Source organism: Etheostoma spectabile, unplaced genomic scaffold, assembly GCF_008692095.1.
Source record: "Etheostoma spectabile isolate EspeVRDwgs_2016 unplaced genomic scaffold, UIUC_Espe_1.0 scaffold00003660, whole genome shotgun sequence".
NCBI classification, from domain to species: domain Eukaryota; kingdom Metazoa; phylum Chordata; class Actinopteri; order Perciformes; family Percidae; genus Etheostoma; species Etheostoma spectabile.
The window spans coordinates 1,129-17,468 of NW_022603055.1; the positions used below are offsets into that span (position 1 = coordinate 1,129).

The following is a 16,340-nucleotide window of genomic DNA, read 5'->3' on the forward strand; positions in this document are numbered from 1 at the left end:
AAAACCCCAGGTTTCTTTTCAGCACTGTAGTCAGGCTAACAGAAGGTCCCAGCTCTACTGAGCCAAGTATTCCCATAGCTCTTAGTAGTTTTTGTAGTAGTATACTTATGAGGTTCTTCAATGATAAAATTATAACTATTAGAAGCAAATTCACCAAGACCTGCCTTTAACTTGCACTGACTTATCTCTAAACTCAGGAACCTTAGAAACAGCTGTAAACCAGATACATGTTTAGACTGCTTTGCTTCACTTGATCTTTATCAATTTAATTCAATTATGTCTTCATCTAAACCATCAACCTGCCTCTTGGATCCCATCCCGACTAGGCTACTTAAAGAGTTTTTACCATTAGTCAACACTTCGCTACTGGATATAACCAATTTGTCTTTATTAACAGGCTATGTACCACAGCACTTTAAAGTTGCTGTAATTAAACTCTTCTGAAAAAGCCCACCTTGATCCAGATGTTTTAGCCAACTATAGACCTATTATACAACCTTCCATTTCTCTCTAAGATTCTTGAGAAAGCAGTCGCCAAACAGCTGTGCGACTTTCTGCATAGCAACACTTATTTGAGGATTTTCAGTCAGGATTTAGAGTTCTCATAGCACAGAGACAGCACTTGTGAAAATACTAATGACCTCCTAATTGCATCAGACAAAGGACTTATCTCTGAACTTGGGTTATTAGATCTTAGCACTGCATTTGATACCATTGACCATTATATCTTATTACAGAGATTGGAACATTTAATTGGCATTAAGGGACTGCTCTAAGCTGGTTTAAGTCTTATTTATCAGATCGATCTCAGTTTGTTCATGTTAACGATGAATCCTCTGTGCACGCCAAGGTTAGTCATGGAGTCCCACAAGGATCTGTGCTCGGTCCAATCCTGTTCACTTTATGCTTCCTTTAGGCAGTATTATTAGGAAACACTCCATAAACTTTCATTGTTATGCAGATGATACTCAGTTATATCTATCAATCAAGCCGGATGAAACTAATCAGTTAGCTAAACTTCAAACGTGCCTTCAGGATATTAAACCTGGATGACCTGTAATTTTCTAATGTTAAACTCATATAAAACTGAAGTTATTGCTCTTGGACCCAAGCACCTCCGTGACGCATTATCCAAAGATATAGTTACTCTGGATGGCATCACCCTGGCCTAAAGCACCACTGTGAAGAATCTTGGAGTCATCTTTGATCAGGACATGTCCTTTCATTCCCACTTAAAGCAAATTTCAAGGATCGCCTTTTTTCACCTACGTAATATTGCAAAAATCAGGAATATCCTGTCTAAAAATGATGCAGAAAAACTAGTCCATGCATTTGTTACTTCTAGGTTGGATTACTGCAATTCTTTGTTATCAGGCTGCTCGGAAAAGTCCATAAGGACTCTTCAGCTGATCCAGAATGCTGCGGCACGTGTTCTGACGGGAACCAGGAAAGAGATCACGTTTCTCCTGTTTTAGCTTCTCTGCATTGGCTTCCTGTAAAATTTAGAATAGAATTTAAAATCCTTCTTCTCACCTACAAAGCTCTTCATGGTCAGGCTCCATCTTATCTTAAAGAGCTCATAGTACCTTACTACCCTGCGAGAGCACTACGCTCCCAGAATGCAGGGTTACTGGTGGTTCCTAGAGTCTCTAAAAGTAGAACGGGAGCCAGAGCGTTCAGCTATCAGGCTCCTCTCCTGTGGAACCAGGTTCCAGTTTGGGTCCGGGAGGCAGACACCGTCTCCACATTTAAGAGTAGGCTTAAGACTTTCCTTTTTGATAAAGCTTATAGTTAGGGCATAGAATCGAATATTGTTAGGGAGTAGTAGTTAGTCACATAGTTTTCAGATTTATCTATCATATAATCAAGAATATAATAGAACTAAAGGGAGACTTGGCATACAGCCCGATCCGGTTGGGGAGAGTTCTAGCCCGACCGGGCTGGAGCTCTCTTTACCTTGTCTCTCTTGGTTTTGCTGTAATAATAGTTTTAGACAGCTGGGGACTTATTTTGATACACTGAGCTCCTCTCTCCTCTATCTTTCCATCTTTTCATTTATGTGCATCCATGTCCCAGAAATGCTTGTTACTAACCTAGCTCTGGGGAGTCATTCCCCGGAGTCCTTATGTTCTTTTTTCCCCAGCATGTTCCCTTGGATCAGAGAGGCTCCAAAATCAGGGTAGCAGCTGTCGCCATGGTCCCGCTCCATGTTCTGTGATGCCATGTTCAACTGCTACACTGCAGTGCCCTGCTACGTCCTGCTACGTCCTGCTGTGCCTTGTAATGCCGCACAGCGTCCTGCTATGCCATGAACTACTACAAAGAACTGCTACAAACTACTAATTTTTTCTATTTTTGTTATTGCCACTCTTCATTCTAACCCCAACCGGCCCGTCAGACACCGCCTACCAAGAGCCTGGGTCTGACCGAGGTTTCTGCCTAAAAGGAAGTTTTTCCTCGCCACTGTCGCACTGTTGCTTGCTCTGGAGGAAACTACTAGAACTGTTGGGTCCTTGTAAATTCTGGAGTGTGGTCTATCTGTATAGTGTCTTGAGATAACTCTTGTTATGAATTGATACTATAAATAAAATTGAATTGAATATTAACAGCTACATGCCACATAGACTGTATATTAACAGCTACATGCAACCATAGACTGTAAATTAACAGCTACATGCAACCATAGACTGTATATTAACAGCTACATGCCACTATACACTGTATATTAACAGCTACATGCAATCATAGACTGTATATTAACAGCTACATGCAATCATAGACTGTATATTAACAGCTACATGCAATCATAGACTGTATATTAACAGCTGCATGCCAACAAAGACTGTATATTAACTGCTACATGCAACCATAGACTGTATATTAACAGCTACATGCAACCATATACTGTACTATATTAACTGTCTATACTTGCAACACATTCTGAAAAGTTCTGAATGTTCAGGCGTGTATACATATATACAGTATAATGATCCCCCACCACACTGACATCATCACTTTGAATCTTTTAGGAGGTCAAGTTTACCGTAATCACGTCTGTGATCATGTGTTACCTTTACTCCGTCCTGTGAAAGGAAAGCCATTCAAACAGGTGAAGAACTAATTAGTGCAGGTGGCAAGGGCATCTTCAATCTAGTCTCCTGCATTTACAGTTTAATAATGGATCACACATTTGAATACCCCAGTCTGAAACCACAAAACACTGGGAGCAAAGCTGTGATTAACATGTTATTTGCTTAGGATTATCAAACTGGTGTGTCACTGAGATAACTTTCAATCAGAGAGCTGCACTGTGAGAGTGAGGAGAGAATGACAGAAACCAGTTAAAGAAGAGAATGTGTGTACCCCATTGACCAACAGAAGAAGCGGTATCTACGCAAAGTCCAGCCTCAAATGACTGAGGCTTTTTTTTATTAATCACCAGAATGGTAAAGCAGTATTCTTGTTTTGTTTTGTTTGGAGGCAGTGGAACAAGCTTAATAAACCATAGACATCATTATATGAAGATGTTATGGCGAACATTTTTAGCAAGCCTATTTACACATCCAATACACACTCCGACTTTTGATAAAAACGATTTGGGCTGTTTAGCTGCTAAATGATCCACCATGTTGATCAGCTTGTTGTGGTTCTGCTGCCTTTTGTGTTCCATTCCCCCCTTTCCCCAGTGTGTCTGTGTTGTGTCGTCTGTCCACCACATGAGGGCGTCCTAGAGGGAACGGTCTGCCAGCACAGCTGCACCACATCACCATTACCCGTCTACCTGCACAGCTGCTTCTCGTCATCATCACCACCACCACCACAGTATTTAAACCCGGGCTGACCACCTCTTCATCGCCAGTTCGTTACATACTCCCAAGTGGTAACTAGCCCAGTCACTTAGTATCGTTGCTCTACTAACTTTGCTACTGACTAACTTTGTTTCTTGTTCCGTCACAGATATTGTGTTCCGTCACCACTCTGTGCAGCTTCCCCGGACTGGATTACCACTTACACCTTCACCATCTCCTGTTCTTTGGTTTTTGTGTGTTTTTAGTGGATTAAACCTTTTTGTTACCTTTTCCTGTCGTCCTGTGTTCGGGTCCGACTGAACCCTCAACACAGCTAGTTGCTAACTCTATCTGCCTGCTGTTTATTTCTGGGATGGTAGTGTACTGTGGGTTTATCAGAACTTTTTTTTGCTGAATACATGCTTGCTGCAGCTGGAAAAAACGTTTGCACAGTAGTTGTCATTTTTAGTCAATAACTTATCTCACTGACAACTTTGCGGCTTTCTGTAATAATGTGTGACATCTGTTTGTGTGATTTTATTGCGTCCTTAATGCGTTCCTGCAAAAGAAATAGGAATAAATAACATCCTGAATTCAGCTTACTGCATTTAGGATGTCTTTGAGCATAGTCTCTGAATCTGTGTGTGTGTTATTTCCCTGTAATGCAATTTTTTTACATAATATGCCCCCCTCCCCCCCCAACACACATACATTCAGCGTCCAGTTTATGTAGTTGTGATGATTCGTCTCAGCAAGCTGCTTGCTGTCTGAAAACATTTCTGCTGCTATTTGTATAATCCCCCCCCCCCCCCCCCCACATTCAACATATTTTGGGGGGCTTGTTAGTTTACAGTAATGAATAAATTGTAACTCATTGCTTTATTGGGAATAATAAGTTGGGTTGTTTAAAAAGTCTAGTTTGGTCCTCAGGGTTGCCATATTTTATCTTAATTGGTTCTTTTTTGGAAACCTAAATAGTCAATTTCTTATTTTTCAAGTGTATTTAGAAAACTATCCATGCAGAGAAATAATGAAAACATGCTATCAGAACCTGGTCCAAACGTACACCAGAGCCGGTATTCTGCTTAGGGCACATGGATGTATTTTTTTGTCATTTAAGTTGACTAAGAGATCAGTCTGCAAGCAGCAGCATGCCTTTCTCCAAGAAGCAATCTTAAAGGTATAATAAGAAACCTTTCTGCAATAAAATGTATTAAAACGACTTGACCTATGTTATATATTTTGTTGAGCTGTATACTTGCATTAACCAAAATGTTACCAAATATGTTCAAAACCCAGAGAAAACCCGATAGATTTGGTCGCCTGTCATATCCCTTTCTGCATGAGTCAGCATTGTGGTTGTCTACCAGAAATTGTCTTAAATTGATGTTTTATACAGTTTTACGCTACATTTTCAAGATACTCTTTTTAGAGCTTGGTCGATTTTAACTATATATTTTTCCTGGGTGAAGGCTTTTATTATTTTTTTTCAATTAATTATTAGGTTATCAGAGAAGCAAGCTGAGAAAACGTCAGCTCGGCTCGCAGCCCTACCACCAATGTACAGTGACACTGATGTGAAACTGCTTTATCCAGAGTGTTTACCGGTTTAAAATCACCGGGTTCATTTGTTTTGGAGTAGAGGAGACCTCTGCAGATCATTCGCTCCTGATAAAAACCTCCTGAACGATAAATACTGAAGGGATCAGCAGAAGCTGACTTCAGTGATGGTACTGGGGATGAAGACAACAACTCCCCTGATCCTACGCTACTTCAGAACTCTAAGCTCTAACAGCTTTTGGAATGGAGCTCACTGCACATTGAGTGAGTGTTTTTAGACAGTATGTCCTCTCCTGGGATTTAGGGAGCATCTATAAATTATTCAGGTCAGACAGCAATGGAAAAAAAAATCAAATATCTTGGATGATAAACATACGCCAGGTCTAAGGTTGGCCCATGAGTCCACCTTCAAATTCGTAAATCTTTCGAAAGATGGTCTCAGTTGACGTCTGTAAGGCTGTTTACCACGTACTGTATGTTGCCCGAAAACTAAATTAGATGTGTTGTCTATCATTTCAGTTGCTTGTATGTAGCGTGCTGCTGGATTCTGCAGGTCAAAGTCTTCACACATTTACAGAACTCTGCATGTAGGAATGAGCGTACGTCAAAATTATATTTATGGAATGACAATCCAGCAGTATCTGATGCACACATGATTGTTATTATTATCAAGTGAAAATAAATGTTGCTCTACATTTAATCTATATTCATGGCCTTCCACTTCCGGGATCGCTCCGTTGACGGAAATTTCGGCATTTGTCTTTCTTTCCGGGCGGGTGTCCATTACCTTCCGCTTTCTCTGTGTTGGCGTTCTAACCTCCGGTGGCTTTATGAGATCTATGGTTAACTGCTCCTCAGATCTCTGCAGGGTAAATCCAGACATCTAGCTAGACTATCTGTCCAATGTGAGTTTCTGTTGCACGACTAAAACAACTTTATAATGAACATGTTACACCACAACATTTCCTTCCTGAGGCTATTTTGCAGAAGCACCAGGGCTCCTTCTGGCGTTTAGCGCTGCCAAAAATGATAGGGATTGGTTTAAGACATGCCAATAAACCAGAGCACATTTTTCTCCAATCCCGGAATACTGTATGGACTAGCCAGACCCTCCTCCGCGGCGCTGTGGATGAAGGTCTGGCAATGCGAGACTAGTCTACATGATACAAAGAAGTAGTTAATTGTTTTGAGGACACACGGTTTACTAAGAAAATTAAATCGTGCCATTGTGCATTGCCATTTTAATTGAGTTTGTGGCCACATTATGTGTTCAGTGCCTGATTTACTAAGGCAGTACCTCGTTACTGAATGGGCCTGAACCTCCAGATGCACTCTGACAAATGGGAAAGGGATTTCACAGGCACAGTTCAGAGGTACTGTAACTTTTCAGCAAGATCAGAGCACAGTGATCTTGTTTATAAAATCGGTAACTCCACTTGAGAAAGAAATAAAATATGACGTGTCGATTTCAGATATTATAATCTTTGACATACATCTAATTAAATAAGATGTATGGGACAAATACATCTTATTTAATAAAAAATATTTTTTATTATATATATGTATTTTTTAGGATGCAAACTTGACCTAATTTCGCAACCCAAGCGTGTGGTAAGGCAATGAAATATGAGACAAATGAGAGACAAACTCCAGAAACTATACACACAGCCCCACGGGGGGGGGAAGCCAGACAGACAGAGCAGGTAGGGGTGGAGATGATGTAGGGGTGAAGAGACTCCAGTCCAGTACATTCTAATCCATACTAGTCATCAAAACAGATCCTGCATTAATGTTGTCACGTTTGCGTTAACGCGACATTGGGTTCATCATTATGTGAGAGTACATGTAAAAGTATTGTAAAAAGCAACAAACTCACGGCTTTCTACTTTTACTAAATATATCTGTTACTTTAAAACACTTGGCATAAGACGCAGGTGATTCCGGCTGAAGACTCCCAACAATGATTATGTAGGAGAAACAGTGTATTTGTTGGAAAATGCCCCCGCTGAAGAAATGGTGTCCAGGTCTATTTGTGTTTGAATCCAAGAGTATTATCGACAAGCTTGGTTTTGCTGTGAGGCAAAGACAAAAATATGTGGGCATTACAGTCAAAGTGGTGGCCAGGGTGGGATTTAGAAAGATGATAGGAATTTTTGGAAGGAGGGAAAGATGAAGAGCGCCTGGTGATTTATGTGTTGTTGTTTGAGCTCAAATCAGTCATGAGGACACAAAGAGCAAACAAAAGCTGCTATACTGAATGTTGACAATGCATGTGTTTAGAGTCTTTAGACATTGTGAATCTGGAAGTGCCATCAAACCTATGGCTATAGATACTGAATGTAAAATGAAGAGATAGTGATTTTCCTGCTGGCTCTGTAGGCAAGGAAAGGTAAGGAAGCTTTATTTGTGGAGCACATTTCAGCATCAAGACAATTCAAAGTGCTTTACACAAAAACAGTTACATACCCTGTTCAGTTCTGATCCTGGGGACAGAAAGTAGACCTGTCCCAGACAACCTGAGAAGGTCTGGGGGGGGGGGGGGGTCATGGTGTAGTAGATCAGAAATGTATTTTGGCCCTAATGTTAAGTGATTTATAAACCAGCAGAAGTATTTTGAAATCAATTCTTTGAGGCACAGGAAGCCAGTGTAAAGACTTCAGAACTGGAGTGATGTGATCCAGTCTCTTGGTCTTAGTGAGGACTCGAGCAGCAGCGTTCTGAATCAGCTGTAGCTGTCTGATTGATTTTTTAGGGAGACCTGTTAAGACACTGTTACAGCAGATGAAAGCATGGACAAGTTTTTGCAAATCCTGTTGACACATGAGTCCTTTAACCCTTGATGTATTCTTAAGGTGATAATAGGCTGACTTTGTAATTGTCTTAATGTGGCTGTTAAAGTTCAGGTCAGAGTCCATGACTACACCAAGATTTCTGGCCTTGTCTGTTGTTTTTAACATTGTTGTTTGAAGCTGAGCGCAGACAGTTCCTCTATGGCTCCAAAAACAACCACCTCAGTTTTCCTTCATTTAATTTAAGAAAGTTCTGGCACATCTAGTCATTAAATTGTTCAACGCCACGCTCACGCCAAAAAAAGGTTGAAAATATGGCAACAACTTACTATAACTACAAAAAACGTAGAGCCCAGTGATTTATAAGTATCCAAGAGTCGCTGGTGGTCCTACCTATAAACCTTTCGCCCCAACTTCAGCATCCATCTGTGGTGTCTTTTTGCATTAAATAATGAAATGAAGCATCACAGACCATATTCTTTATTTCTGTAGCTAAATGGATGGCACTCTCTATTTAACAAAGAGTTTAAAGCACACTAAATTGCAATTTGTTGAGCCTTGTTCTATCAACCAAGATGGTATGGTTCTCAGTACACAAATACAATACAACTAATTATTCATGTAGCTGTATTTGGCAATCACTAGCAATACATAGCACACTGCATTAAAGGTCCGTTATTGAAAAAAAGTGTCATTTAAAAAAATGATATTTAACATGTGGCTAAAATGAAATCACTCCATAATAGACTGCATTCTGTTAACCAAAAAAAAATGAGTGTGTCGTTATTTAGGGATGTAACGATATGCAATATGAAAACAAATTCGCGACATTCAGATCCACGAACCTGTGTCTCGGAGTGAGAAGGCAGAATCGCAACACACCCCTTCCAACTCCCACAGTTATCCTTACAATCCAGATGCAATGCTACCACATTACTATTAGTATCAGTCCTTTTTGCATTGTCTCCCTTGTGTCGGGTAAATTTAGCCTGGGTCTGCTTTCACAATGGTTCAGCCATTAGCCTTAGCACCAGAGGTAAGTGCTGACCAGAGTGGCTGCTAGCTGGCTGGTGCTGACTGTGGATGTGCCCCTGGGGCTGTAATGATAGTGGATGGCTGCTAGCTGGCTGGGGGCTGACTGTGGAATGGATGAGTCCCCGGGGCTGTTGTCAGCTCTCATCCTGACTGAAGCCTTGCAGGGAGAGTGAGGCAGGCAGACGGGGGTGTTCTAGCTGGCTAAATTATCATTAGATTAGTCGTCTATCTATGCAGTTAACGTTACTGATGCATTTGTGGGTTAGCCCAGAGTTCCATAGTCAAAACAATCAAACTAAAAATACTGAGCGCGTTATGTTACCCACTAAGAATTAGCGATATAGACCAAGCATTAGCATTAGCTACTTGCTTGTCAACCAGCACCTTTACAGTAGGCACAAAAGCACGTTTCCTCTTTGGTCCCCCTATACAGTAGGTTGGAAGCGGATTTGTCCATTACTGGTAATATAACCATTATTCCTGTGTCTCATTTGAACAAGTTACTGAACCACTGAAACGATTTTGGAACATTATTTTAAGGTACAAAAAGAATTGTTGGTATTCCACCATGTTTGGTGGATTGATGTTGAAATCCTTCAATATCAATAAGGTCTCCGCTGTGTGTTGCAAAGTGGCATGTAATCAATGAGAAAATGCCCTGTGGCAGAAAATAACTCTCCTCCAACCCTCCAATTTCTCTTGTCCTGTAATTTTAACATTGCAAAGTCTCCTCTGCAGTTGTTCAACTTCTACCAGCAGGCATTGATGGCATGGAAGTTATGTTACGTAGTTATGTTTCTCTCCACACAAAACAATAATCTGTAATAATGAATATATTACTATTAAGAATAAAGACTCTTTACTTTAACAAAATGGATACAGAGCACCTTTACGATGAAACTGTAATTTATTTATTTCAACACAAGGGACAGCGCACAATTAAACATTAGTCTTGTACAACAAGAGAATATGCGTTGTGCCAGGTTCTAGAAAAATGCCATATATACTGGAACTATATTGTGTCCTGAGAACCAAAGCATTTCCTATTACTTTTAATACAGTTTGGTAAGCAAAGCTTTACCATCTGCCATCCACCAGCTAATGACATCTCAAGCTGGAATTGGTGAGAGAACAGAATTAAAGTTGCATCTCAATGGAATAGTAATTGAAAGTCCTAAATGTACAAACAAAAATATCACAGAAATATTTCAGAACAAAAGCAGATTACACCAAGAGGTAAATTCTTTTAGAATTTGTTACTTTCAGGGGTAGGATGGGAAAATGATTGGCTTTTCCCTGTATAAATAACAAAGTAAAGACGATATACCCGAAAATCTTGCATCATATATACCCATCAAATTTACACATCTCAAAAAACACAGAGATTGATGCCAAAATTAGCTTTTGTGATAATGACATGGAAAAATTGGTACATTGAGTATTTCATGAAAGTTTTGTCAGACTTGGAAGAATTTATATTATACAAAACAAAGATGCAAGTTAAAATAGACTGTAAGAGTGTCGTCACTGGTTTTGACTACAGAGAAATATATTAACCTCATGTTATTATTAGGCAAATATATTCATAAATCTAAACCATGCTTTAACCCCAAACCTGCCGGGGGCTTTGAAAAAAAACTGTTTTGTTTAAAAAATCGCCAAAGAAAAACCACTTACCCTAGAAAGAAGGTGAAAAAAGAAATTGTTGTATGTAATTCTTTATATTGTTATGGATAAAAAACTCACATAGAAGATGTCGAACTTCAAAAATTGTAAAAAAAAAAAAAAAAAAAAAAAGTCAACCATTTGCATGATCAAAAAACTGTAAAATGCATAAAATTCTGTTTTTTTTCCTCTATTTTGTTTTAATAAATTGGCAAATACACTTAACTAACGTATCATTTTATGTTTTATGCCAATATACTCTGTTATGTGTTGTTCAACAGACATTTAGGAGCTATTCCTACTTCTGGCCATGGTTGTGTTTGGGAATGTGAGATACCGGATTAGCATATGGGGTGAAAATGAGATCACAGTGAGTATTAATGTGACATGAGCAAAAAACGCTTAAAATGGCTTGGGTTGTAGAGGAAAAAATATTTCTGCGATTTAAAGCTGTGAATGTTGAATTGTTATCTGTTTTTAGAAATGCAATGAGATAAGTTGTATTCAATCGTATTCAAAAGTTGTAGTCAATTACTAATGTCTGTATTTGTGTTTTAAATTGTTGAATAAAGTTTTTAAAAAAAATCCTTCACTTCATAACAAACTATGACATCATCATTGGCTTTCATGTGAAGAATGCGTTGATCTTTTACTGAGGTCACTATCTTTTACTTAGGTCAGTATCTTCGATCCATTGCACAATTGGTACACAGACACGGAACGTTACACACAATTGTGAGAACTTGCAGCTCAAGTTTCAGCACTCCAGAACATAGAACTAGAATTCTATTCATTGCTCCAGACTGCTAAACTCTCAGCACAATTGCATTGTTTTCATTCAAATAGAAATTGTAACTAAACCAGGATTGACATCTTAAGGGTTTACATTTTAATTCTTAAGCAACTCTATTGAACTGGTTTATTCGGTCGGAGGACCTAACTGAGAACGCTAAAATGGATTCTAGAAGTGAACTTTCAAAGACGGACAAAATGTTTACTGCTGAAAATATGGATGAGATTGTAACGCTATTTCATGAGGCGGATGCTGATGGAGGTGGAGGATTGGACATTAAAGAATTCTGTGAGGGACTAAAGCAGTTATTCCCTACTATGGATGAAGAAGATCTCATTGCCCTCCACATGAAGATTGACACAAATGGAGATGGAGGTGTGGACCTTGGGGAGTTAACAGACTACCTGGTGAACAAAAACAAGGCATCACAAATATGGCTTTTAAAATCAAATCTTTCCCAAACCTATCAAAATGATATCGGTGGATCACCATAAAGCGATTGTTCGTCTGATTCACCGTCCCTTCGAGAATGACAGGAAACCTGATCATGGTTCAGAGGTTTTATTAGGACAAACCAGCACTTACCAAAAGGTCAATACCTCTCCATCAACTCGAATGGTATCCTCAACTTCTGGCCTGACAGCTTTGACACCCCGTACCCAGTTCAGTTATTCAAAAGGAAAACACACTTCCTTTTTCACATAATAAGAAAATGCACGTTACTGACATGGTCTACATTAGTGAACTCAAACAACTGGCTATCTCCACTTCTGACAGGGAACTAATATTCTATCGCTGCAATGAATTCCCTAAGTTGTTTTCAACCAGCCACTCTTTAATAGTGGAGGACAACATAGTGAATACCATGAACTACTGGTCCAAAGGCACTAAAGCAGTGTTTTCCTTTGGCGATGTAAAAGGTTTTTTGTCTGTGTTTGTCTCCTACAACATATGTGAAAACGGCCTCTTCTTCAACGGTGCATATGAGAAAATCTCTCTGCGGGATTATCCAACTGTTTATGTTTCAACCCTGTTAAAAAAAACCTCTAAAGACTTTCTATGTGTGAAGGTCAACATCTTTAATGACATTTGCAGTCAGATCCAATATTTTCCTTCACTTAGGTCGTTTGCTATCTGCGGTAGTTCATCCAAGACAATGGTCCTTGCTTCTCTACCCAAGACATCCACAACCAAAATGTCTACAACAGTCTTTAAGAGCAGAGGACATGTGGACTTCTTCACCTGTGTAGAATACTCCACTTCCTCTGGGTATCTGCTGACCGGTGGGACGGATGCCCTACTGAGGACGTGGTTTCCCCACAAAACAGTGTCATGCGTCCAGGAATTAAAGGGACATGCCAAACCCATCACCCATATAATGTTAAATCCCAAGGGAAAAGTTTTTGTTAGTTTATCGCTGGACCACCATATATGTGTTTGGTCAGAGGATGCAATGATCTGTTTGCAAAGTTTCAAGATAAAAGAAATGATGCAGAGTCCTATCTCCAGTGTGTGTTACAACACACACAACAATGAGTTAGTCCTAGCTAACACAGATATTGGCAAATATCTTGGAAGAGGAACGGATGTGTTTAAAAATGCATTAACATCGCATGACAAGCCCCTGTGCTGTGCTCTCTATCACAACATTTTCAAACAGGTTGTCTCTGTTTGCCAAAATGGCGTGGTGACAGTGTGGGATATCTTAACAGGAACGGCCGCCATGCAGTTCAAGGTGACTCCAGATCAGTACGTGGGGCATGTTGCTATTTCATTTGATGGACTAAAGCGCAGACTGATCACAATTTCCCAGGATGGAAAAGTTAAAATTTGGAACTTCAACAACGGAACAGAGCTTGCCATTCTTCCTGTTACTGTACAAAGGGAGGTGACAGGTATCGTCTGTGTAGACAATAGGGTGTTTGTGTCGGGAAAGAACTCCAAGATCATTTATGACCTGGACATACACGGATATGACAACAGATTTTTGAAGCATGATTATTTAGATGACATTTGCTCAATGGATGTCCATGGAAACACACTGGTTACTGCCTCCAGCAATGGAAATATTGTCATCTGGGAGGCCGCCACTGGCGAAGTTCTCTACTGGCTCAATGGCAGCAACAGCCCTCGAACAAACATGGCAGATAAAACAACTCAGGGCCAGACAGGGAGTCTGCTTGGTGACAAGAGTCCAAAGCACGTCAGAGGCACTGGGAAAAGACCTCTACATAGTAAATCCCTGAATGGGAACGACACTGATGTGATTAACACACCTCTTATCATATGTCTGAAGAACAGGGAGGTTAAAGTTGACACAGCCACACTGCTGACGTCTGCAGATGGCAACATATATGCCTGGTCTGTTATTAGCAAGGGAGGATTGATTGGAAAGTTCAGGGCAGTGAAGGATGAAGGAGCAGTCATTACCACCATGTCAACTGATCCCAGTGACCAGATATTACTGACCGGGGATAGTACCGGAAAGATTTATCAGTGGGACATTAAGGCTTTTGGGTTTAAAAAACAGGCAAACAACGAGCCATTTGAGGATATAAATGGGTGGTGCGTGTCATTGTGTCCACCTCCTCTGTTGCACTCCTGGCAATCTCACATCACAGGGGTGGTGAGTGTTCAGTGTAACCCAACTTGTGAAAAGTTAATTACCGCAGGGAACTGCAATGTCTGTCTGTGGGAAAACACAGGAACCTACATAGGCCTCTTTGGGAAAGACCAATGGGGTGCTTCACAATCAGCCTTGAGGAGAATGCTGAACAGGAGGAGACCGGCAGACCAAGCACAACGAAGACAAGCAACTTTCCATTCAAATGTCATGTCTTTCCAACAAGATCAACGCCAGAACCACTGATAGACAGCATTAAAAGCCTCTGTGACAGAATAGACAAGGTAGTCAGCCCTAAGACGCCTGGAGCCAAATTAACAGAGGATCTACTTGATCGTGTAAATAGACGGATGATGAAGATTCAGTCAGGACTTGACTTAATAAAAAGTGAGGCTCAATTACAATTAGAGTTTGAAGAAACTCACAAACCCCTGGAAAATCTGTATTTTAGTGAGGTCAACAAGGGGTCTAAAAATACATCAACACCATGTCCACCAAACACCAGGCCAACTACAGGTTGCACTAATGACACCATAAGCTTAGCAAACATGCAGCAATCTGATGGTGCCGTCAAGCAGGGGACTGAACCCACTTCAAAACAAGTACATTTCCCACCCATCTCAGAGACCGTGCAGCTCACACAAAGTCAATTCAAGCCACACCCGCCCCTCATCAGAGGTGGATCTGCTCATGACCAACTCTCTTACCGAACTGCATATTTAGACCAGACTATGTCGAAATATGGGCGTGTGGTCAAGCTTCAGCAGAGGAACACATTACAAGGCAGTGTCCTGACACCAGTTCCACCAAACACCCTGCCAGGCATGGAGGGGTCTCAGCAAAAACCGGACCATGTACACTCACCACCCATCAATGGTAAGGTGCATCGCCCACATCATCAGACCCGTTCAAAGTTTCAGCAGAGAGACACCTTAAAAGGCGGTGTCCTCACACCAGTTCCACCAAACACCCTGCCAGCTATGAAGACCTCGCCACACATGCAGCTGGACCACTCTAGGTCCAAATATGGGCGTGTGCTCAAGACTCAGGAGAGAGACACATTACAGGGAAGTGTCTTCACTCAAGTTCCACTAAACACCCTGTCAGGCACAAAGGGAACTTGGCAAACACCGGACCATGTACACTTGCCACCCATCCTTGATAAAGTGCAGAGCACACATAATCAGACCCAGATTCAGCAGAAAGACACATTACAAGGCATTGTCCTGACACCAGTTCCACCAAACACCCTGCCAGCTATGAGACCTTGCCACACATGCAGCTGGACCAGACTAGGTCCAAATATGGGCGTGTGCTCAAGACTCAGGAGAGAGACACATTAAAGGGCAGTGTCTTCACTCAAGTTCCACCAAACACCCTTTCAGGCATGGAGGGTCTCAGCAAACACCGGACCATGTACACTTGCCACCCATCAATTTAAAGGTGCATCGCCCACATCATCAGACCCGTTCAAGTTTCAGCAGAGAGACACCTTAAAAGGCAGCTTCCTTCCACCGTGTCAACCAAACACACTACCAGCTTTGAAGACCTTACCACACATTCAGCTCTCGGCTAGTACAGTCAAGCACGGGTATAAAATCACATCAAAGTATGTACCCTTACCACCCATCTCTGATAAGCTCACCACAGACTGCACTAACGCTACAAGGAGCTCATCAAGATTACTCAGGAGAGACATTAAAAGGTGAGGTTCTCTCACTATTCCGACAACCGCAACCACCATTTCCAATCACTGGCAGCATGAAGGGTGATTGTGTGGGTTTAGTCCAGGTGATCTGGTTTCCTTAAACAACTGTGTGAGTTCATTCCAGGTGATCTGGTTTCCTCAAACAATTGTATAGGTTTACTCCGGGTGAACCGGTTACTCCTACAATTAAAATAAATATATAAATAAAGGAATACTAAAAAAACAGTATTTGTTGTATATCATGTTTTGGTATGAACATTAGCTTGTGACCTTGTTCAGTGTGCCTGTTACAACCCAGCTAATTAGGGTAAAGGAAGCAACATAAAACCATTTTTTCATTAAAATAAAGGTATTTATTAACATATGAGTTACATGAGTA

General features: G+C 40.7%; 1 pseudogene; it reads left to right on the top strand.

The window, feature by feature from the left end:
- The first annotated feature begins 11,773 nt into the window (after nt 1-11,773).
- On the top strand, nt 11,774-14,499 carry LOC116676708 (WD repeat-containing protein on Y chromosome-like; annotated as a pseudogene).
- Nucleotides 14,500-16,340: the final 1,841 nt, after the last annotated feature.